Source organism: Triturus cristatus, chromosome 12 (genome assembly GCF_964204655.1).
Source record: "Triturus cristatus chromosome 12, aTriCri1.1, whole genome shotgun sequence".
Taxonomy (NCBI): Eukaryota; Metazoa; Chordata; class Amphibia; order Caudata; family Salamandridae; genus Triturus; species Triturus cristatus.
The window spans coordinates 240,495,006-240,521,058 of NC_140595.1; the positions used below are offsets into that span (position 1 = coordinate 240,495,006).

At 44.4% G+C, this 26,053-nt stretch overlaps 1 protein-coding gene across 3 annotated transcripts in view; it reads left to right on the forward strand.

Moving 5' to 3' along the window:
• Positions 1–26,053, forward strand: part of DUSP23 (dual specificity phosphatase 23) — a 104,047-nt gene that overhangs the window by 16,351 nt on the left and 61,643 nt on the right. For 2 of the 3 annotated variants that reach the window (XM_085639858.1, XM_085639857.1), the window contains exon 2: positions 999–1,114. The exons of the other annotated variant lie outside the window; for it this stretch is intronic. The gene's annotated coding sequence lies outside the window, so the exon portion shown is untranslated. The remainder of the gene's footprint in view (positions 1–998; positions 1,115–26,053) is intronic. 3 annotated transcript variants of the gene reach the window in all.

Consider the following 26,053-nt stretch of genomic DNA (forward strand, 5'->3'; position numbering starts at 1 on the left):
GAGATTATTTGATATGTATCTTTTAAAATATATCTTCTCTGAGATCTATTTCCAAGTATAAAGAAACTTTGTTGTTAGAGAAAGAGAGTACATTAAAGAAATCAATTGGCAAGCAAATATTAAATCTTGCCCACAACTGCGATTGTGAATAACTTAACAAAGTACTGTAATAAATCCCTTGAAGGCATATTTACGCGTTTATTTACTTTGCTCGAGCCCTCAAGGGTAGATTGGGTTGCCCATTACACTTATCAACTGACAGTAAGACACGTGTTTTGTGCCTATATAAGACACATTGCACCTTCAGTCACTGCTTGGCTTCGTTTATTACTACCGATCACTTGCCTGGCTCCAGCTGATCTTCGGCTCCAGTTCTCTGTCCAGCATTGTTTCTCCTCTTCCTCCGGTGCTTCCTGCTACTGAAAGACACTGTAGTTCCTGTAAGAGAGGCACAGCAGAGAAGGTGACTCAAGGTTTTCTCATGCTCTGCGCGCAGACTGCAGACTCCTTTCCTCACATGATTAAGGTATCAGATTTAACCTTTAAATATATTACAAGTATTCTGGCAGTGTTTAGCCTTGCAAGCTTTTGGGCAAAGAATCCAGTCAGTGCTTGAACTGAAAGGCACTCCAGCAAGGATTAGCAATACAGAAAATACGTATTTTCTGTAGTAATTGTGCCTTCAAATTGAAAGACATTTAAAGAGTGATTTTAACCTTTGGACTCCAGAAGTGAACAGTAAAACCAAAGACTGAAAGACTTTAATAATCCACGAACATTGATCAAAATACAGGATTTAATGTGCATTCTTTAACAATAAATCAACAGTTAAGCTAAGGACAAGCAAAACCTGTATAAGACTAATACAGAATAAGACATTCTTCCAGAAAAGCTGTTATATGCACAAATCCTAATTTCTGTGTATCTATTTGAGAGTGTGACTGTAATTTTATGCTGAGTACTGTTATGAAACCCTCTAATTGAGTTTTCCATTACAGAACTAAAGCCTCCATCCCTATACCTGGCCCCAGTCCTTGCAATCTTGCATCAAGGCCCTGTCTATCCAGTGCTCAGCAGTTCCCGGCCTAGAGACGCAGCGCTATCAACAGAACCGGTATTTCTCTTCTCTCTCTCGTCCAAACCCCCTTCCCCTTGGGAACTTACGTGGACATAGTGTTTTTGTTAGCTGCTACCGCGTTAGGACTCCTAGGGATTTGGGAGAAATACCGTATTTAATATACATATGCTTATTTGGTGTCCCCTCTGGGGGAGCTGGCTGACTTCTTTCTAAATGCATTTTGGTACCACCAAGACAGCAACACAACCTGCGGAATGCGCTAGGAGCAGGAATGATACCAAATAGATTTGTAAAATATTCCTTATCCCAGATATGTCAAAGTAGAGAAAAATCTCCACATTACCTGCCTTTATCTTTTGCAAAAGATAAACAAACAAAACCAGAATCTTGGCCAAGCAAATCCCAAATCAAGAGTGCTGCTTCAGCGACCTCACCAACCTATAGTCTCCAACCTCCAACTGCCAATCTCTTGGTCGACCTAATGGTCACTGCAAAACTTGCGCCAAAGGAAGTCTCAGTCGGGACCGGCCACCATCTGGAGGGCCAATATTGAGAAAACCGGAAAAGTCGCTTTGGTCTGCAAAGACAAGGGTCTCCTCATGCAGGACGTCTCCTCAGCAAGATTCCATTCTTCCGTCAAGACCACTCCTTCGGGCAGCTGCATCTCCGATGAGCCCCACGAGTCGGGTGCCAAATTGTGGAAATGTGCCTTTTTAGGGGCACACCGGTGCAGGGTTCACCTATATCTTTGTCCACAGGTCCTTAAACTAACAAAGAAGAGATTGGCACTGAAGCTGGAATTCAAATAAATTTATTATTCACTCATGAGTGGGACTACATCAATACAGCACCCTCAAGTGCTGCAGGAGGTAGTATATTGAAGTCACAGACCATGCTCCTTTTTACACCCTTTGTTGCAGAGTAAGCATGTAGTTACAAATAGAAGGTACAAGCATACACAGGAATAACTACCGACAAACATGGGCAGATGGATATCACTTAGTCAGCAAAGTGGGAGGGGTAACAGAACAGTAGGAAATGGTAGACAGTTACATTTTTTAGCCAGGTGCATTCATGCAGCTACAGGCCTTTTCTCAGCACGTCTTGCTTTGGCTCAGTACAGGAGGAGTTAACTAAAGATGATGACTCAAGCAGAATAGAGAAGCAAGCAACAGTGAAGACGGAAGAATCACAAAGCTAACAAAATTGATGCTGCTAACAAGATGGCTTCAGTTCTTGCTAATAGCAATTATTTTCGATTCCCACAGACGGCCCTTTTAGCATTGGCTGAAGACATCTCTGCGACTTAGAAGGGGCATGAAATATATCCTGTACATCTATTTTCATGAGTTCGGTAATTTCCTGGTACATTGCTGGCGGGCATTTGCATTCTTGACATTTTGTTTAGTCGGTATACCTGAGGTACAGGTAGTAATACAAAGGGACAGAGCATCAGGCCACATTGGATACATAGGCAACAGGTGAAAAGAATCGCAAAAAATATACATAGGGCTGACTATTTTCCAGCCCCATACAGTAAACATAGTCCATAGCCATCCAGTCAAAGTACATGTCCCTGAATCCTGATGGATTTTCAGTGGCTATCTTGTGCATCTTAGCAATTGCTTCAAAAATTGAAGGGGCGTGTTCAGGGATATACACACAGCAGCTGCTTCCAATGATGCGGCATGCTCCACCACGGTCGGCTGGATGATGTCAAGGACCATCCTATTTTGGAGCGCCACAATTCTCTTCCGGTTGGTCACTCGAACCGCAGTCCTGGTAGACAAGAGCACCTGCTCAGAGCCACGCCAACGAGGCTCCAAGGAGCTGGTCCGCTGAAAGGACTTCGTCAGCACGAAATCGCCAGGCCGTAGATCATGGCCCTCACCCTGCGACCTGTCTGGAAGATTCTCCCGATACTGTTGATAAATAGAAGACAGACTGTCAGTCAACTGAGACAAATAGTCGTTCATCAGTACATAGGGTACATCATGTATAGGGCGTGGCTTAGAAATCTCCCAAATATTCATTGGCCTTCCAAAAACCACCTCATACAGTGTGAGGCCAGATCGTTTATGTGGTACCGATCTAATGGATAGTAATGCTAAGGGCAGTGCATCAGGCCATTTTAAAGATGGGGCAGCCTGTATCTTGGCCAATTTTAGTTTTAGGGTAGAATTGTAACATTCCACTAGCCCTGCTGATTGTAGGTGAAAAGCAGCATGAAACTTCTGCTTAATTCTTAACCCTTTCATAGGGTAATCAACAACTTGCCCAATGAAATGGGGTCCATTGTCACTCCACAAAACTCAACAAATTCCAAATCTCAGGAAGAACTCCTTTAGGAGCACCTTCGCCGTAGTAAGAGCTGTATTATCTTTCGTGGCGTATGCCTCCACCCATTTACTAAAGGCACAAACCACTACCAAGACATACTTAAGGTTGTGACAACGCTCAAACTGTATGTAATCCATTTGCAGGACTTCAAAAGGTGCAGTAGGTATTGTGAACCGTCCTGTGGGAGTTTGTATTCCCTTTCCAGGATTATATTGAAGACAGATCAGACCAACTGGACTATCTTTTTGTGGGAGGGCAGGTTTGATAAACAGGCGAGGAGGCTGAATATATTTTCCAAAAGATCGTTTTTTATTAGCAATAATAGAAGTGGTAGGTTGTTCAGGATGTTTTTCTTCCTGCTCCTCTCCGGTTATGGCTGAGCTTGATGGGGATTCAGGGGTTGGTGTTTCCGGCTCCTCCTCTTCAGTATAAAGGTTGTCTCCCCAGAGGCTCATAAGAGAGGGAAAGAGGGAGCCGTCAGTTACTGTTCTGAAAAATCAATTAGTACCATTACCCGTCACCACACCTTGAAGTGCTTTACAGACTAGTGCTCCAGGTCTTCACACAATGTGCTGGTTTTGGGGGGGGGGGGGTTGTATACTCTTTAGACAGTGCACCTAGGAAACATATTAGTGCTCACTTCAGTTTAACATAGTGCCATAACAGGAATTGCAACAGGAAATTAGGCTCGTTATCTGTCACGCTACTAAAGAAAGTGCCACCTGTTCAGGGAAAACCAAAATACACGGGCGTGCAACACAAAGTTACTTCCGAGGCGGGTTCCCCACTTTGCTACCCGTGTCCCTTCTCGTGCTTGCCACCCACCTCCCTCGCAGCCTCTCCCTGGTCCCTCGAGATGCTACCACTCACCGGCTCCGCCGCAACTCTCCTGAGTTGCGGCCGCTCTCTAGCATCCTCTGGCGGACACCACCACTCTTTGTACCTCCGTGCGTCCGGTTCTGCGTCTGCTTCTCACACAGTGTCCTCGGTCCTCGGAGTTCCTTCGGGTTGTTCGCTCGCAGTGTCAATCTTCTCTCTCCTTCTCCCGACTCTGTTCCTGCTGCTCCCTCGCCACCGGTCCAAGACGCCTCCTGTTCGAATTCCCCTCCTTTCAGTGGGCTGCTGCCAGAACTTCTGGGGTTGTGCTCGCCTACTTCCGGGGTCACGTCGACGTCTCGCTGTGGGGAGACAGGATAGGGGAATGGATTTTGTAGTCATTCGTGGTCCTTCATGTCCCGAACGTTGAAAGGAGTACGGGCTCTAAGGAAAGGATCCTCCCATGGCGCTGCACAGGTGAGTCCCTCTTGCATTTCCTCACACTTTTTAGCTGTGCCGGCAATAGCTGGATGATCCTAAACTTGCATAAGTTGCTTTGCCATTGAGGATGCTTCAACATGTGCCGACCCATGTGCCATGTGAATCATAGGATGTAAATAGTCTGTGGGTAACTTCCATTTTGTCATTTCTTTATTCCTTCATCAGCCCTCATCATCCAGTGTTCCCTCCTTAGACCATTGGTCGAATTCATCAGCAGAAGCAGATTGTTGCATGTCCAGCACCTCTTGTCTGGCATCATGCCAACGTTCAACCTGTGACTTAACTACAAACCTAGATGTGGTACTTCGCTGCATTGCAGTCTCTCGAGCTGTGTAATCTGCAAAGGCATTTCCTTTCCCTATTTTATCATTCACTTTCTTGTGTGCACTACACTTAACAATTGCCACTTTCTTAGGATATGTCAAGGCAGTAAGGAGATTATGTACTAATTCCCCATGCACTATTTGTGTCCCATGTGAAGTGAGAAAGCCTCTTTCCTTCCAGAGTTGCACAAAATCATGAGCCACGCCAAAGGCGTATCGGCTATCAGTGTAAATGTTAACAAGCAAATCTGTACTAAGCTCACATGTTCTTGTCAGTGCTATCAACTCGGCTGCTTGAGCTGACTTCTGTAGGGATGCGAGCTGCCTCAACTACTGTCTGAAGTGTTGTAATTGCATAAGCAGCAGATGTCGTACCATCAGGCAACTTCAGGTAGGACCCATCAACCCACAGTTCCCCATCAACACTAGAAAGAGGTGTATCTTGTTGGTCAACATGACCCTTTGTTTGTTCTTCAGTAAGGGATATACAATCATGTAACTCTTGTGACTGAGACTGAGTAGCTGGAAATGGCAATAATGTAGCAGGATTCAGTGTCAAACATCTTTTCAGTGTGATATGAGGAACCAAAAGTGTCAATTCATAGCCTGTCAAACGAGCACTAGTCAAATGCTGTGTTTTCATTTGATTTAACAAAGCATCAACTGAATGGGGTACTAGCACAAGCAATCTATGTGACAAGACTATTCCCTCTATCTGACGTATGGACACAGCCGTTACCGCCACCGCTCAAACACCCAGGCAGCGCACAGGCGACTGGATCAAGGACCGCTGAGAAATATGCGCAAGGATGCTGCTTATCACCGTGTGTCTGTACTAAAACTGAGAGAGCGCAACCGTCCCTCTCATGTACTTAGAGTGTAAAGGCCTTAGTGTAGTCTGGAGTTCCTTATACTGGTGCAGAACAAAGAGCTTGACGTAACTATTGAAAAGCATTCTGGCATTCAGTAGTCCATGTGAGGGGCATCGGAGTGTCTTTAGTCAAAAGGGCCAACAAGGGTTTAACAATGTGAGAAAAGCTAGGGATCCACTGCCTACAGAAAGAAGTAAGGCCAATCAGTGCACGAACATCCTTCTGAGTACGGGGCACAGGAGTATCTAAAATGGTCTGAATACGATCTGGTGTAAGTGCACGCCCCTCCTTAGACAGGAGGTGACCTAAATAGGTAACCTGCTGTCTAACAATATTGCAATTTCTTCAGAGAGATTTTGTGATGATGAGAGGCAAGGAATGATAGCAATAACAGTGTACCTTCTTCACACTGTTCAGGGGTATCGGCAGCCAACAAGATGTCATTGACATATTGAATAAGAGCCACCCCTTTCGGTACAGGGAAAGAATCAAGCTGCCTTTTTAATGCCCGACTATAAATGCTAGGACTCTCTGTATACCTGTGGAACTCTACAAAATCTAAATGATCGATTATTCAAAGTGAAGCCGAACAAATAACGGCTGTCAGGATGAAAAGGTATTGAGAAGAATGCATTTTTCAAATCGATCACACTAAATGTAGTGGCAGTAGGAGGAACCATAGTAAGAAGTGTTGTGATGTCAGAGACTACAGGATATTGAGGCACCACTATTTTGTTGACCTCTTCTAAGTCAATGATGAATCTGTAAGTTTTAGTGTCAGTATCTTTTTTCAAAATGGGAAGAATAGGACTATTATAGGTATTGTAAGGGACTTCTTCCACAACCTCCACCTTGATCAAATCCTGAACAATGTGTATTAATGCTTCTTTGCCTTCCTGAGATATTTTATATTGGGGCTGTCGAGGCAACGAAGCACCATTCTTCACTTGAATATGTACTGGTGGAAGAATCATGTGGCCCACATCGGTATCTGATGTAGCCCACAAAGAACTAGGTAACAATGCCAGAGCAACATCCTCTTTAATGAGACAAGACCTCTCAACCATTGGATAGTTATCATTTAAAATAACACGCACGCTTTCTGGGGAACAACGTATTGTAGCACGAAAATGTTTAAGCATATCGATACCCACAATGTTATCCGGCGTGTTAGGGGAAAGCAAAAATTGACATGCTGCAGTGAATTTATCAAGACTAAATGCAAGTGGCTGTGACAGTGGGCTAAGTGTAGGTGTTCTATCGAACCCTATTGATGTCATCATTGTGCCAGACAGGGTAGCCCTAGGAACCAATTGTTTTGACAGAGCACTACGAATAGCTCCTGTATCAACCAGAAACCGATCAGTAGAACCCAAAACTTTTGCATCAACATAGGGACCCTTCTGATCTACTGGGACCTCAACCGGTTCCTTACCCCATCCTAGACTTTCCTATGCATAATCAGAATACTTGAGACCTTCAACCGAATAATCAGACATTTGATATTTGTTTTATCTATCAAAGATATTAGAAGAATTTGGGTTGTGTTCAACTGTCTCAAATCTGGTACGATTATCCATGCCTCCCCAATTTCCTGAGTTCACTGGGCGGCCTCTCATACTTCCTCTACCCCGCTGATACTGCTGACCTTGCAAAAGGGGGCATTCAGAACGCCAATGTCCTCCTCTTCCACCACCTCTAAATGATAGACCATATACTTGAGCCAACATAACTTTTGTTTTTAAATCCTTAACCTTTTTATCCTCCTTGCCTTTTGCTTCCAATTCCTGACGCTCATAATACTGGGCCATAGTCAAAAGGGAGACGGGGGAAGACGTAGTGCATGAACTTTCGCTGGCCTTTAGGCGACTAGCTATTTCTGGCAACATGTTGGCGACAAATTTGTCGACGAACAGATGCTTACCCGTGTCATCTGTCAATGACTGCCCACTAAAGTCATGTAATATCTCTTCAAACCGCGTAAAGAAATCAGAAACTGACTCATCCGCTTTCTGTTTGCAAGACGCTAATGTAGTCCGATCTTTTTCCGCGGGTCAGGCAAAGCAGCTTTAAGAGCCATAATGCCTGCTCTACTCCAAGAAGTGTAGACCCAATTATAAACAAAATATCCTTGTGCATCATCTGAATCTTTTTCATCATTCGTTCCAGCTCCCTATGAGGGAACATATAGAGGTGCTGCTTCACGCATGGGTTTCATAGTAACTTCAATAACACTAGTATCTTAATCTGTCCCCGTAGCTCCCTCTTGTCGCTCCGGGGTCTGAACTGTTTGTTCAGTTGTAGCTTTACCAGCTGCTTTTTTCTCCTCTCGCAAACGGAATGCGTCAGTGCGCAATTTAACCACTCGCCTAATTAGATCAGGCACCTGTGAAGGAAGAAAGGTACCATCACCTAATTGTTTATAATTAGAATTTTTATCAGAGGGCTCTAGATCATCAGAATGTTTTCTAAAACTGAGTATTACTTCCCAAGTAAACGTCTCTACAAAATGTAACTGCTCTAAATCTTTCCACTGCGGAACCATTGCTACGAGTTCTGGAGCATAGGCACTCCCTTGAGCTGCTTTTCAAGCAGCGGATCGAAGAGTGGCCTTGCCTTCAGTAGTCAAAGTAGAGCGAGTCTTCCGCCCATCTTGCTTATCTTCATCTTTTTCTTCTGAAGACAAATGCTCCTCATCAGAACTCTCATTTTCAGGGGCACTGTGGAATTTATATGGGGTGAGGTCTATCCAACAACATAGAATCATCCTGAGGTCTGTTAAGTATGGGATAAATAGGGCGCCTAATAGGGTACTGGCCCGTTACCTCTAAACTACGCTCCCTATCTTCTTTTTCTTTTATTGCAGTGATCTCTATTTTTTAATTGTAACGCTTTTTGATATATCGTTTTACGCTGTTCTTTTTTGGCTATAGCTTCTTCTTTCCTCACTCTCCCTTGTTCTTCTTTCTCCCACATTCGTACACAATCAAACATATCTTGCGATTTTTTTTTTTTAAACAATTTTTATTGGAAGTACACATCGGGACAGGTCAGTACTATGACAGATGCAATTGTTGTATACATAACATATGAGGCACCATTAATCTTAATATGGGTATCCATTCATGTCATGAAATCCAACACACCATCTTATAGATCTGCGAGTCCTCCCCCCCCCCCCCCTACAAAGTCATATACTGCTTGCATTGCCTACGTTTTATTCGCTTGAGTCTGGATCTGAGTCCTCGGGTCGGGGGGGTCACAGATGTTGCCTCTAAACGTGTTCCACTTCCCCCTATCTTGTTGGCTCTTATGCTTAAACAAACACTGCTCTACATACTGAATCTTTTTAAAATCAAATGACACATTCACAGGCCATCGTAAATCAGGATCCTTTTTCGTATATTTGTTCCACAGTGTACTATACATTATGGAAGAAATACCGTATTTAATATACATATGCTTATTTGGTGTCCCCTCTGGGGGAGCTGGCTGACTTCTTTCTAAATGCATTTTGGTACCACCAAGACAGCAACACAACCTGCGGAATGCGCTAGGAGCAGGAATGATACCAAATAGATTTGTAAAATATTCCTTATCCCAGATATGTCAAAGTAGAGAAAAATCTCCACATTACCTGCCTTTATCTTTTGCAAAAGATAAACAAACAAAACCAGAATCTTGGCCAAGCAAATCCCAAATCAAGAGTGCTGCTTCAGCGACCTCACCAACCTATAGTCTCCAACCTCCAACTGCCAATCTCTTGGTCGACCTAATGGTCACTGCAAAACTTGCGCCAAAGGAAGTCTCAGTCGGGACCGGCCACCATCTGGAGGGCCAATCTTGAGAAAAACGGAAAAGTCGCTTTGGTCTGCAAAGACAAGGGTCTCCTCATGCAGGACGTCTCCTCAGCAAGATTCCATTCTTCCGTCAAGACCACTCCTTCGGGCAGCTGCATCTCCGATGAGCCCCACGAGTCGGGTGCCAAATTGTGGAAATGTGCCTTTTTAGGGGCACACCGGTGCAGGGTTCACCTATATCTTTGTCCACAGGTCCTTAAACTAACAAAGAAGAGATTGGCACTGAAACTGGAATTCAAATAAGTTTATTATTCACTCATGAGTGGGACTACATCAATACAGCACCCTCAAGTGCTGCAGGAGGTAGTATATTGAAGTCACAGACCATGCTCCTTTTTACACCCTTTGTTGCAGAGTAAGCATGTAGTTACAAATAGAAGGTACAAGCATACAAAGGGAATAACTACTGACAAACATGGGCAGATGGATATCACTTAGTCAGCACAGTGGGAGGGGAACAGAACAGTAGGAAATGGTAGACAGTTACATTTTTAGCCAGGTGCATTCTAGCAGCTACAGGCCTTTCCTCAGCATGTCTTGCTTTGGCTCAGTACAGAAGGAGTTAACTAACGCTGAAGACTGAAGCAGAATAGAGAAGCAAGCAACAGTGAAGACGGAAGAATCCCAAGGCTAACAAAATTGATGCTGCTAACAAGATGGCTTCAGTTTATGCTAACAGCAATTATTTTCGATTCCCATACCTTCAGACAATCGGGGGAACCCAGTGGTCTGATGTAAGTTACCTACAGTGGTGCAGGTGATGGCATATTCTGCCACCCACTGGTTGCCTATGATGGTCGAAGTGCAAACTAAAGAGGCTTGGAGGCTGCGACTGCCAAGGAGGTGGTGGACTGGGCTGACCTCTGGCTGCCTGGTCAGTGTGATCTATGGGTGCCCCATTCTCTGACATGCGGGGTCTGGGAAGATTGCGTCTGTGGTGTCCTGGCGGGTAGCAACAGAGATAGAAGCCCCTTCCGAGCCATGAATGGAGCAAAAGTTGGACTGGGCATGAAAAGGCCCAAGGACCTAGCCGTAGCTCTGCTGTTCTAAAAGTGCTCCAGCACTGATTTCACCTTGTCTTCAAAGAGATGGAAGCTATCAAAGGGCATGGTCATCAGCGAAGCTTGGACCTCCGCTGAAAAGATAGTTGTCATCAGCCAGGCATGGCACCTTAAGGCCACCGACGAAGAAACTGCTCTGCCCAGCGAGTTGGTTGTGTCCAGCCCACATCTGATCGTAAAGTTAGCTGTGTCTCTCCCATCAGCCACAGTTTTGGAGAGGATGGCCTGGGCCTCCTGCAGGACCATATACAGTACCTACGCAATTGAGTCTCAGAGTGAGTGGGAGTATCGACCCAAAAGGCATACAATATTCACAGACCACAATGCCAGGCAGGTGGAAGAAAACATTTTCTTTCCCAAGGTGTCCAGGCATTTGGAATCCCTATCCGGTGGGGTGGTAGGGAATGTGACAGGATTTACTCTGGGAGGTGGAGGCTTGGACCACCAAGCTCTCCGGGGTAGATTGTTGGGTGAGGAAAGAGAGGGCAGGGCGATGACATCAGGCAGTTACCCTGTTCAGAGGAGCCCCTGTGCAGGGCTTGGACCATGCCCTGAGCAGGATGTCTGTAGGTAGCTGGGTCTCCAAGTAGTCTATACTGTGTAGAGAGCCAGTGGATCCCCAAATGGTATACAGAGGTAAAAGCAGATAATGCTAATGCTCTTCTTATGGTAGTGTGGGCGAGCAGTTAGGTTTATCAGAGGGTAGTGGTAAGCATTTGTTGTATTCACAGAGGCAATAAATGAGACACACACCAATAAATCTGTGAACAATTTATAAAAATATTATTATTTATTTATTTTTTAAAATCTAATTTTTAAGACCAGGAACACAGGTCTTGTTGATGGTGACCTCAGCTAGGCCTACCAGTGCAAGGGGTTCGCCCTTCTCTGCATAGAGTCCTCAGACCAATAGGAAGAAGTTGGCACAGAAACTGGAATAGAAAATACAAAGTTTAATAAACCTCATGAGGTGGAACTACATTCACACAGCACCCTTCGGTGTTGAGTGAAGTAGCTCACTGAACAGAAGAAGCATGGTCCTTTTATACCCACACAGGGGCTGAAAAAGGCGGTACAAGTACACATGAGAAGAGTTATGCACATAGATGGTCATACAGACACTGCACAGTCAACTAGTAGGAGGAGTAAGAAGGTGCTGACATCAGTTAGAACAGCCTGACAGTTCTATACTAGGAACAGGTGCATTCTACTAGCTAGGCCCATTTGAGCATGTGCAAGACTCTGGGAGAGGGAAACAGCAAATGGCCAGCACATAGCTAACTAAAATGGCTGCCAAGTACAAAATGGCTTTCAGCTCATGCAAAGAGATTAATGCAATCTTCAACAGACGGTCCTTTTAGCATGAGCTAAAGACATTACCCATAATCCAGTAGGAAAACAAAAAATATGCACATTAATTTTTTCATAAATTTATCAATATCCTAATTCATTGGTAGGTGGGCATTTCTCATTCTAAATATTGTTAAGCTGGTATGTATAAGGTATAAGCAGGAGTACAAAGGGAACAGAGAATTGGGTCATACAGATAGCAGGAGAGAGTAATTACTATTATCAGAAACAGAACTATTAGCTTTCTAGTCCTAAGCAAATCCTGGAACCATCCAGTAAAACATTTTCAAGGCTCCTATGCATTTCAGTGACCATCAATTTCAATATCAAAATAGTCAACAGTACATATCTAATAAAAACATTTTCACTAGACTTTTCCAGGGTTTCCTTTATGAGGGCTAGAGTATTAATCAAGGAAAGGGTAAAGTAACGTTTATCAGCTGCTCAGATGAACTTTTCTCTCGCAGAATAAACATTATTCCCAATACAATTATGAAAGCAGTCAGACATATTATTACAAAAATGATCCTGGGTCCAGGGGACCAGGAGGACCACACAAGACCATGAGAATTAGGACGAAGAGCTGCAAAGGGTTGCTCCTCCTCAAAAATGGGACGACCAATTGGGTACATTTTCAACAAAAAAAGAAAAGGAAGTCCTTGGGAAATTAAAGCCGCTGTACAACCAACCAGAGGTTAGTCTTCTCCCTGTGTCCGTTTGAGCCTCACAGGCAGGTTCTTGTTGTTCCCACGGTGGAGTTGCACGACTCGCAACTCAGGAATCATGGCCTAGTTTCAAGGGAAAAGTTTCTATTTTCAGGATAGGGCAATCACCCACCAGGGCAAATGCTCTCAGCGATCCTGTCCAGTGTCTCAGGCAGTGCACCAGTTTTCTTCATTTCAATCTAACAGGCACCAGAGACACAGCACCTGTACCCTGAACTCAAGTCTTTCCCTAACTCCTGTATTGCTCTGCTGGCACACTGCTCTTTCATTGGGGCCATAGATTGCATTCAGTGTGCCCTGGTATCTCTTGACCAACAAAGGTGAAAACTTTACAGCCACTTTGGGACCAGGATTCAGGGGCCTGATGCTAGGATCTCTGAAGGAACCCTTGTTTCAAAGGGGGTTACCTCAAGCAAAAACTTTCTTGCTGATCTGGTCGGTTTGTGACTCTCAGCTGGGCATCAAAAACTTGATCCACGATTTCTCCTTTCTGATTTGTGACCTCGTCTTTCGCCCAAGACAGTGGCAGGGGTACACACTTCACATCCCAGTGCTTCCGGCCTTCTACCTTCACTGAGGTCCTGGTTGCCAGCAATACCTGTGCTGGTTACCTTCACTTTGACTTCAAGCTGGACTGGTGCTGACTCTCCAAGCTGGATCTGATGTCTGCGCCCCTCTGGCAATGGTTGTAAGGCAGCAAATATCTATTGGTGGACAGAACAAAAGGTCTTTAGACAAGGCACAGAAATAATCTATCAACAGAGAGGATAGTCTCAGAATACTTCCTAGTCTAGGGACGCCCCATATATTAGCAAGGCACCCAAGAACCACTTTCATCTATGTGAGAGTAAAAGAAACAACAGCATGGACCTATTGGCAGGTATAAAAGGAACTCTTTGGTGAACTGACAAGAGTAATACGTCACCCAATCCCAAGCAGCCAAGGAAGTCTGTGTTCATTTACTAAATTCTGAGGAAAAGAGAAAAACAATACAGACATACTCCAAATCCTTACATCTGTATATTCCTATCTTAATCATCTAAAGACCCTCAAGAAAAAAGGAAATGTTCTACACTTTTACTCATAGACTTTGCATTACTTGTACAGGACTGCAGACACTTCTAAAATGATTTCTCTTAATAAAAGCACCTACATTGTATGCTTAGGACCATGCTCTCATGTTATAGGAGCAACAGGAAAATCTAAAACTGCTACTTTAACAGGGATTCCTATTACATAAAGAACTAAAAAACTTCAACATAATGGGTACATTTTCTCCAGCAGAACATCTTGTGACACACAGACTCCTATAAAACAATATTTTCCTAAAAAATGTTTGCTAAGGATCACATAGGCATCTTCCCTGCATTCTACTTTTCACAATCCAAACTATGCAACATCAGCTCTAGTTAGGACTGTCAGTTTATTTACACAGACTAGCTAATAAAAACTAGCAATGCCCTTGCAAAACTGTATGTAGCATGAGAATAACAAACAATAGTGGTGTTATCACCTGAGAATTTTAGAACAAAAACTACCCACAGCTAGCTCCCCTTAAAGATCAAATAAGGAAACCACAATCTAGACTACTCATCCTTTCATAATTTCATCAGACAGGATGGGCAGTAACATAGCAAATTTATTTATTCATTTTATTAATGCTAATCATGTTTAAAACCGTATTACTGAATAGCCAATTAAATGTCTCATGGCTATTTCACAGACAGTTTAGACAGGCTCAAAAGAAATTAAGAAAAAGAGAGAGAACACATAAATTTGCCTACCCTTAATTTGTAGAGGAGCTAGCCTCCTCCCCCCATTTTTGACAGTAGGAAACCTGTAACAGGTTTCATTCTGTCAACACTATCAACCCCAATTTGTAGCAACTGGGCATAAACAAACTCTGGGGAGCTAAATAGCACATTCAGCTAGCTAAAGAACATATTCCTTTAGCAAATGTACAAGTGTAACACGAGGGCACATGAATTCAAACTAAATCCCATTGCTTCCTTAATTCAGCCCTAAAAGCATTAGTGCTATACATATCACAGAGCCATTGTCTTAATAAAAGCTGACATATACCATTATTATTATGCCATCTATTCATGTGAGTGAACAAAAACTTGCTTTTGCCAAAAAAGTAAGCAAAACCTCTTTCTGTCCCTGCCCTGCCATTTCGTCTTTCAAATGTCGAAATGTCAAAGCAAACCTTGCGCTGAGCCCTGCAGGCTTCTAAATGTAGGACTTCGGCCTTTAACCTATGCAGCTGTCCCATCTTGCGTGCAAGGTTTTCATGGGGGTGTCCCAATTCAAAGTGACCCTGGAAACGGAAAGAGCAACAGCAAAACCCACTTCATTCCTGTCTACCAGCAATTCAGAGGTAAGCTTAATAACTTCTGCCAGTTTTTTTGTACATATTTATATTTGTAAGCAGTGTGCCGAGTGCTTGTCTAGCAGTATAGATGTCAGCTATTCATTCTATACTTACATATGTACATCTACTGTAGCCTGAGGCAGTTTAAAAGCTGCTCTGATTGGAATTACCTCATTTAAACAGTGAATTTTACTCAATTTCAACTTTGATGTTTGGGGCACTTAAAAATGAATATCCTACAATGTTTTTGCATAATAGTCATACCCAGAATGTCCCCTACATATCCCAGAGATGTGGCATCAGAAATGTATAATGTATACCCTTATAAAAATGAGTTTTGTACGCCTGGGTAAAGTGACATTTCACATGTAAGTGACCCCCTATTGCTGTATAGCATGGCTTAAATTCAATTTGGATGCTAGGAGGTCACAGCATCATTATTAGGCATTATAAGTATTACAAAACTAATTTAATGCACCTATTTTAAATAACATTTATTATATAATCAAAATATTTATATTTTTTTAATAAATCTAATCATTTTGATGAGTCCACATATGAAAAGCGAGCTGCATCCCTTGCCTATCATATTTAAACGCATTCATTCACAGCCCTAACAACAGAAACTTAACTTGATAAGTCTGCGCCACTTTTAAAAGACAGTCATTATTATTTAACATCAAAAACCACTCTTATCCTTATTTAAAAAGGCATTAAGAAAATAAATCCCTACTGTCAATATGTCCTCTGTTTATCAAAAATCATGAAACTATATTTCTAACTTTTAAAACAGCAGTCTGAAATGCAGGATTTTACACCGTGTTTGACTTCAGCTGTTTTCTGTGGCCGGAGTCAGAAATACCCATGTGCTGACACAGCTGCTTGACACGTAAAGGCGTCGAATTCACACGCCTTTCATGTCAGCCTTGCCACAAATCTGTCGTTCTGTAATGTATTCGGGTCTGCAACAACCAACTCACTCCGATAATGCGAATGCCTGTTAATACCTAATACAGAAGGATAAATGCTGTGACATTTTGTATCTTAATTTATTGCAAAACACACAATTTCGTTTTTTGAAGCTTTTTTATTCCTATTAAATGTGGATTCTAATTTTATCTTGAACATTGTGGCAATTTGCACACATGTATAGTGTCTTACTCTGTCAATTTAATGATAGCGTGCAGCTATTTAGCATATATTATATAATTCATTGCTGGATTCTTTTAAAATGTATTTCATTTTAATGATATTTGGCATAACAGAATGATGACAAAAAAAACATTGAGCTCATTTCAGACATTTTCAAAACGGTGTCATATACTCAGAACACATAATACAGGGCACTTAAGGCTAGCCATTCTTGCACCAAGAGCGCAATCGCTACTTACAAGTACCACTAATGACAAACCACAGACATTTAAACACACATTTAACCCACAGATCAACACTTAGGACAGAAACAAAAGACAGCCCACAGACTGTACTTAAACCAAACCATTTGTAAATACTAGTTGTAAGTCATATTCACTAGATTTGGCTGGCAGAACACCAAGAAAAAAACCGCTCTGCATATCACCACTTATGAATGTTACTAAGTGCACAGACCAGGATCTTTTCTATGTACATATTTAGTTCCTCCGGGTACTAGTCACCAAAGAAGAAATACTTTTTTATACCTAAACCTAGTTAAGTATCCCCTCTAGGGGAGCCGGCTAATTATATACAAGTTTAAAAATGGTACATCCAAAAAAGCAACACATTCATAAATTCACCTGGGGGAAAACAAAAAGACCATCACGCATGTGCTTACAATTAACTGCTTTGTTCTTCAGCTCTAATGCTTTCACATAAATGTTCTTTCGCTGTTCTTTTTCAATCAAGGCTTGCTCGCACTTCATTCGTTCACGCACTTCTTTCTCCCACATTCGTACACAATCAAACATCTCTTGCCTAGTCTTTCGCTTAAACATACATTGTTCTGCATACTCAATCTTTCGTAAATCAAAGGACCCATACATAGGCCAACGCAACTCAGGATCCTTACAAGTGTATTTATTCCATAATGCGCTGTACATTATAGAAGAAAGACCATACTTAATATACATATCCCTATTAGGCGTCCCCTCCGGGGGGCCGGTTGTGCTTTATCTAGTCTCAAATTGGTACCACTACAAAAGCAACACATCCTATGAAGTGTGCTAAAAACAGGCATGCCAAAAATAGTGCAGAATATGCAGTATTATAATCAAAGTAGCACTTAAGGTACCTTTAGTACGATGTGCCATTCAAATCTATTCAGATAGAGAAAATTCTCCTCATTACCTGCCTATATAGATTGCAATCCATATATAAATCTCATAACAAACCAAGTTGGCCAACACCAATTCCAAAATCCAAAAGGCACAGTAAGTGTTACTAAACTACCTTACCAATCCCAGGCATCAAAACCAACAGCAAGCGCCACAGAGGGACACTTACCAATCACTTGGTGTCCAGGTTCCAACTGCCAAGTTCTAAAATCGACCAAATGGTCACTGCACGGCGAATCAACAGAAGAGATCTCAGTCGAGGACCGGCACCACCTGGATGGTCAGATCAGAAAGAAAGGAAAAACGCCGTGGTTGCCAAGACGCGGGTCTCATCGGGCAGCGATCGCGTCCAGAGCGAGATTCCAATCCTTTGTCGCGACCAATCCTTTGGGCATCCGAGTCACCGATGAGCCCCACGTTGGGTGCCAATTTGTTGATGGTGACCTCAGCTAGGCCTACAGTGCAAGGGGTTCACCCTTCTCTGCATAGAGTCCTCAGACCAATAGGAAGAAGTTGGCACAGAAACTGGAATAGAAAATACAAAGTTTAATAAACCTCATGAGGTGGAACTACATTCACACAGCACCCTTTGGTGATGAGTGAAGTAGCACACTGAACAGAAGAAGCATGGTCCTTTTATACCCACACAGGGGCTGAAAAAGGCGGTACAAGTACACATGAGAAGAGTTATGCACATAGATGGTCATACAGAAACTGCACAATCCACAAGTAGGAGGAGTAATAAGTTGCTGACATCAGTTAGAACAGCCTGACAGTTCTATACTAGGAACAGGTGTATTCTACTAGCTAGGCCCATTTGAGCATGTGCAAGACTCTGGGAGAGGGAAACAGCAAATGGCCAGCACATAGCTAACTAAAATGGCTGCCAAGTACAAAATGGCTTTCAGCTCATGCAAAGAGATTAATGCAATCTTCAACATTCTAAGGTAAGTACTTTCGGAGTTACGATTTTCAGAGTTCGGAAAGTATTTCACATCTGTGCACAATTACGCATCATTGGAAACAAAGGTGGAAAATACATATAAAAGTTTAGCGTCCCGGATCGGCTGCGAGCAGAGTGCTGAGTGTTTTGAAAGCTGGTACGCAGAATTGAAAGGGGCCTCTTGAAAGTACACTCTACAGGAGAGCTTACAGGTAAGTAAGACGGGGCTCCTTTGAGGGACTCTTTGTCTTGTGTTTGCCTGGGGGCCCGGTACCCAGGGTGTTTGTATGCCGCAGCTCTAGTAGGCCCTGGTGTCTCCAAACTTGGTGAGGAGACAGAGCTGCTATACCTTTCCTAGATTCGGTTCCGCTTTGAGGTCGTCGAGGAGCAGCAAGTTGCCAAACCAAACTTCACGGGATCTGTGCGGCAGAGTGCAGGGGAGTGATGCCTTGAAGGCTGGATGTGCTCCGGGTTCTTGGAGCCTTTTCAAGTTCAGGATGACAGCAGGCAGCGATCGCCAATTGTGGTACATTTTTAGGAAATGAACAATGGTACTGGGAGCCTAGTTGGCAGGGACCCCGTACACTTTAGTCAAGTTGCATTAAAAAAAGGCAAAACGTGGGTGGGTACTGCAACAGACACCCAGCTTCTCACACAACCCCTAGGCCAGGAGACTCAGCCAAACCTGGAAGTCGGTCAGGTGGGGAAGAGTAGGAGAACTGGTTGGAGTGCTGCAGGGCTTACTCTGTCTTACTTCCTCCTGTCCAGGTCAGTGCCTCTGGGGAGCTGGCCTACCTCAACAGTTTCAGGACCCAATTTGAAATGTCTTTTTTTTACTATCTTGTTAGTGTATTTATCCCATTATTGTAATTTGGGAATCAGAGGTGGCCACCTCTGGTAATCCTTTCTTAGCCAGGGCAACACCCAGCTTATTCAAAGAGGTTACCTACAGCTTGAGTAACCCCACCATGACCAACAGGGCCAGGGGGCCTAACTTACTATTTGACATGGGGCCAGACCACCATACCAAGGACAGTGCAGCCATAAAGACTAGCACCCAGCAGAGGTCACTGACAGCTGTCAGAGCCCAGAACCACACCTTTATCTGTTCACTGACAGATGAAGGAGCCAACTTACAGGTTTCCTGGGGATCATGGTGCCTGTCTGCTGTTTTAGGACGGAGGTACTACTTCCTGTAGCAAAAAAACCCCTTCTTTCACTTTCTTTTCTGTCAGCTGAAGAGCCACAAATTCAAGCTGACCAGTTGCCTGACTATTCAGGACTTTTTGTGGGGCAGGTAGGTTTCCCCAGGGCAAATTTCAGAGTTCTTCCCTAGTTGTGTAGAACCTCCTTGACTCACTGGAACTGTGGCTAACAGTCGCCCACGTTTCCTACACTTTCTCTTCTTTTTATTTTGGGGCTTACCTGCAAAACAATACTTGGGTGTGAACTGGCACTGGACCAGCATCTCTGTTTGACTCAGACCAACTTCTTGGTAGTCATTTCCAAGGAGACAGTCAAGGGGGAGGTCTTTACTGACTACCACCCTTGTCAGGCTAAGGGACCCAGCTATATCTTGGGGCACCACAGCTACAGGCATAACAGTGGCCTCCCCTGGGATGACCCTTACTCTGTCTCACCTGGGATATACAGGGTGGAAATAACCAGGCTGTCATTCACACCAGTGTGACTGGCACAGTTATCTCTCAGGGCAGTGGCAGGGATTCCATTCACCAGTAAGTGGTGGAAGCGTCTTATCCCCTCTGTAATCCTCAGCTCTCCTTTTGGGCCAACTTCCTAGTTAAAGGCTAGGGTGACCTCCTCTGAGGAGTTGCCCTCTACAGCTACACTAGCAACCTCTGGGGATGTACTAGTGGGTTTGGTTTTAGGACAACAGGGGTCCCCGGCTAGATGCCTTGTATTTTTACAGTTAAGGCACCAAACCTTCTGGAGTCCTAAGTTCTTACCCTGGTACCCATTTTTATTTTGTGAGGTGTCTCTGGATCCACCCCTCAAGAAAGGTTTTTGGGGGCCTACAGGAGACTCCTTATTTTGATTAGGTCTCGCCTAGCGATGCAGCGCCATGCGCTGCTCGCCTAGGCGAGATCTATTGTTGCCGACTTGCATTGCGAAGTGGGACAGGACAGGTGCACGCATACGGCAAGTCCTGAACAGGAGATGTGCACGCGTGCACATCGACTGTCTGTGCTGAAGCTTAACAGACAGGAGATGTGCACGCGTACGACTCACGTCTTTATCACAACTCCTGCTCGCACCATACGCGTGCACATGTCCTGCACAGTTGCGGCGTCCAGCGTGCTTCCCGCTCAATCCCACCCACCGGCTCTTGTGGGGACTCTGCGCTGCTCCCTGGCTGGTCTCCTCAATGGCAGGGGGGACTCGCCTCTTCACCCGGTCACTGGCGCAGCAACACGCGGGGCTCCGTCTTGCTCACAGGAGGCCCACCTGAAATCTTGCTCGGCCGCACCATGCGGCATTCACGAAGGCAGTGTGGGCTCCCGCCGGACTTCCCTCTGCGGGGTGGGCTCCCGCCTCGCTTCTCCAACACACAGGGCTCCCTCAGCTCACGGAAGCACCAGGCACTTCCGGCCCCGCGCTCGATGCCCCACCCATGCCCCACGCAACTGTCGTCGTCTCAAGCCTTAAGCATTTTTGCTTTCTTAATGCGCACGCACGCTCAGCTCGGGACGTCCTCATTAGGTAAGAACTTTCCCTGTGCGTCTCGCGCTTGTTTCTTTTCTTTTTATTCTTCATGCAGAGCTTATTCCCTACCAATCGCGACTTTTAGGACAGCTTTATTCCATTAGGAAGCAGAGCCCATGCGTACATTCTGGCCGAATCCCTAAAAACAAGAGAAATCGATAGCACACTGCTATATCAGGGTCTTCTTACTGACAGCACTTTAACATTTTTACGCAATTTGCTAGCATAAAATTTGGTAACTTTGTATGTCTCCACTATTCCTCTTTTTTTTTTTTTGTGCTGAAGTTGCTGCTCTCCAAGAACTTTGACCGATTATGAAGCATCATCATGGTGGTGCAAGGATCAAAAATTCAAATGTTTTGATGTCTGAGCCCACGTTTCTCAAGAGACTTCTTGGCGCTTGGCCCCTGGAGTTTTGAGGAAGAAATATTACATGAAAAGATGCGATTTCCGATCTTTGCTGGGATGTGGAATATGACATTTATGGGGTGCGGTCTCTCCTCTAAACCAGCCCACTAGTCTCTTTAAGAGTTGTATCTCCGCTGTCAGTGTTTGCTGCAGCTGGTGAGATGTAACCGGATGACCACCCATGAAGGGTTACTGCAGTACTGAAAGTATGAACCCACGTCTTCTTAGCCTGGCTTGTGTTGGCATTCTTAAAGTACCGGGGAGACCCTCGGGTGAAAGCTGGTTGGAGATGAGTTGCCTTCAGTGTTTCTTTGCCTCCTATTCCATTGGTCTCGGACACTTCATTAGCCCGAATGAGCCTCATCTACTTTCTTGCTGGCATGCTCGGACACTTCATTAGCCCGAATGTGCCTCATCTACTTTCTTGCTGGCGCCCTTTCTGTTCTCCGATTCTTAACACCTCATCGTCTGTCCTCACAATGAGACGCTGTGCTACAGGTGGGGTGGACCGGAGCAGAAGCCTTTTATGTAAATCAGTGACCATCAGATATGCAGCTGGCCGTGGAACCTGTACTCGGGTGAATCTGTTATAGCGGATGTCAGTCAGGTGTGTCGTGATCTGCCCATGTGGATGTGAGCTGTGCTGACAGCCCAGTGCTTATCGATAAACCACTACCCTTTGACAGACCCCATCTTAGTTACCATTGTGTTGTATTGCCACCCATGCTCCTCCTTAGTCTAGATTTTTTGTCCTTCGTGTTCTGGAACGGAAGCTGGCACTGTGCGTAAGTCGATTAAGACTGAATTTGCTCACCAGTAAATTCAGGTTGATGGCCTGCTCCGTAGTCCCAATTCCCTGGTGAAAGCCATATTGAAAGTCAGACTTAATGTTGTTACAGTCTGCCCACACCTGTAATCTGTTTAAGAGTATGCAACCCACCACCTAGCTAATTTGGTTAAAGGCATCAATGACCATACTAGCTTCTGCTAACTCATCCAGACAAACCTCAAAAGCCCTTCTCTGCTGGCTAATTAATTGTTCTAAAAAAACTAGACGGGTCAACCATAGACCAGCGCAGGGTAAAGCCCTTTAAACTGGAGAGTTCTATACAGCGGCGTAGCTGGGGGGGGGGGGGGGGGGGCGGTCTGCCCCAGGCAGCACCATTTTGGGGGCGGCGGCCACGCGGCACTGGTGGCCTGTTGCGGCAGCCTTTATCATTTATTTGGGGACACTCACTGACTGACACTACTGTCAGTCAAATCAAATCAAAACAAGCTTTATTCGATTTAAGGTAAAATCATAAAAGCACATAATACAAACATTTTTTTAAGCTAAAACAGGGTCAACAGCATAAGCTTATTCGATTATACATTAAAAAAAAAATTATCATTAAAAAGAGATTCAGATCATAATAATTCGAGAACAGATTAAGAACATGAGGATTGCATAGATTTTCTAAATTTGATTACTAATTTTAGGAAACTTGAAACTGCATGAATAAGGAAATCATCTTCTAATAGTAGTAATTTCATGTATGCTGTTTTACAGGTACGAATCCCCCATGCCCTCAGAACGGGTAACTGGAGAGCTCTACGCGGGACTTTGTAAAATGCACAGAAAAAGACACAATGTATATCCGATTGTCTGGAGGTATCATCACATGGGCACAAGGGAATTTTAGTGGACCAATCATTACAGAGGGGAAAAGTAACTAAGTGAAAAAACATGCCTAATCTGAGGCGAGTCAGCAATGTACGTGCATATGGACTTAATTCTGAGCTAAGATAATATTGGAGACCCTCGCACTGAGTAATTTCCTGGAACCGGAGTACAGTAGGTTTCAATTTCTCCTTGTCCCATCTTTCCATTGCCCTATGGTCAAGAGCCAACTTTTTCAAGGCGGCTCTCAATAGCCCATCCAGACTGGGCGGGTTATCAAAGAATTCTGGGTGCCCTATCTTTACACATAGATTTTTCACATAGGAGAGCCACCTAATATTGGCCATTCCGTTCATAGTGAGACAATCGGTAATTACTTCCCTGTTTAAGGATGTCTCCTCTGTCACCCAGACCTTATGCCACAATAAAAGAGGGGAGATGTTAACAATGTCACTAATGTAGGGAAGGCCTTCTTCAATATGGGTCATGTAAGTTGATGAAAATTTAGAGACTCCTAATAAGTGGCAGATAAACTGATTCTCACAGCTTTGTAGCGTCTGCACGTTTTCTATCCCCCAAAGCCCTGCCCTGCCCTGTCAGTCATTACAGCAGTGTCCCCAAATAAATTCTAAAGGCCGCCGCAACAGGCCACCAGTGCTGCACGCGCGGCCCCGTTTGAAGTGCAACTGCAAGCGTACTGCCACCTGCTGCTTGCTTGCAACTGCTGTCTGCAGCGCACGCACGCCACCCCACCACCACCTAGAATAGGCCCGTCGCACGCAGAATTAACTTCTGCAAGGTCGACTGCGCCGGGCGGAGGCGTCCGGGTTCATTGTGTTCGCCGGCTGGGGTCGGGACACAAAGTAGTACTTGCGCATCCAGTGGACGGCGCTGTGCAGCGGAGCTTGGGTGGGGTGCCTTGGCTTGGGGTATCCTGGTGCTTGCGAGGACGGGACATTTAAACCTGGCAGAGAGCTTCCTCCGCCGCAAGAGCACTGTTTGTGGAATGTGAGGGGAGCTTCATATGCAAGAAACCGAAAGGTGAGCAGTTTACCTTGCAAATGAGCGACGGTATTAGCAGGCATAAACCATATAAGTGCAATAAAACTCACTTTCTTTCCATTTCTTGCAAGACTGGGTTAATCTTAAACTTCAGTATTATCAAGTTCGGGGGGGGGGGAGGGTGAGGTAACTGTTTGATGGTGTGCTTAGAAGCAAGTCGACTTTTTGTCGGGAGATATTTACATGTGGTCGAGATTTTGTCAGTCTTCGTTTCTGAGCCTATAATTTTGCACTCAATGTGCTTAGGTCTGGCCTAGAGACGCCTCATGTTATCCCAAACGTAATGAAAAAATAAATACAGGGCTTTCGGTTCCCCCAATTCATCCATTGGTCTGTTAATACTGTCAGTCAGATGTACTTCCGCCCACCATGGTATGGGCTCAATGCGTTAGTCAACTTGACCCATTTGCTGATGTGCACTGTGAGTGACAGCACTTTACCTGCTCGTATGAGCTTAGCCGCCTGAAAAGGATGGCACTTCAGTATCAGGGGAGGTATGTCAAGGCTGCTGAGACACTGCTTCATTTTCACTTTTTTATACATTTGGCAATTTATTTATGGATATTGCAAATGTTTAGTAAAAAAAAAGACACTTTTCAAGGCCAGGTCTATTTTCTTTGCCAATCCTGGCTTCATCAGGTTCTCAGAATCTACTCTGGGCCGTTCAAGGACCTGTGCAGACATATTGATCTGTTTCCCCATGTTTTGATGTTTTTAAGCTTTGCTAATGCTATGTATCTGCATTGCAACATCTCATCACACCTTATTGTTGGTTATTCTGGAATGGAAATAGAGTGTGACAGAATGACAAATGAGGGGGTGCATTTGAATACTGGGATCAGAGCCGTCCTGCAATTCATTGTAGTGGGACGTGTGTGACACTCAAGGAGGGTTCGGTCGTGATCTAGCCCGATGTTACCCCTGCACACCAGTGTTGTTTTGGTTTAGCGCATGGTGATGTGCGCAGGTTAGTGAAAAAGCTAAAAATGCATGCCTCTGGCACTTGGATGGTTAGCAAAGCAGTCCGTGTCCTGTTATTTGTACGTCCCAACATACCTGTCAACAAGGAGGCGGCCTCATGCCCTGACCGCAGAGCTGATGACGCACCACACAAAGTCTTCCTGCACAGACTGTGCTGCTCAGGGCCAGCTTTAGCGCTGGTGGCTTCCGGTCAATGAAATGATCTTCTACAGCTGGAAACTGTATGGCACCAATTTATGATGCATCTGAGCTAGAAACGTTTTATGTAGAGATCTGCAATTTATATAGCAGATGGCGGATTATGTGGAAAGTGCAGCAAATCCATATTTTTGTGGAATAATTCTAGGACGCAGAGTCTAATAATTCTAGTTGCACCTCTGGCATAAGGTTTCTCCTCTCTGTCATAGTGAGACATCACATGACATCACAGTCCCAAAATACTAATTGAAGGGGGGGGGGGTTGTATTAAGGTCTGTCTTTTCAATGGCGAATGGGGCACTATTAAGTTGAAACTCCCTTAGATAGGGAGTGTACTGAAAACAAAAATCACCTCCCCTTGCCTCTTGTTGGTCAGCTCACTTCAGCTGAGTGTCTTAATTTGCCATCAGAAAAAATGCTGTAAACTCATCCTAGGAGGGCATGTGAGGCATCCACAGGGGACAC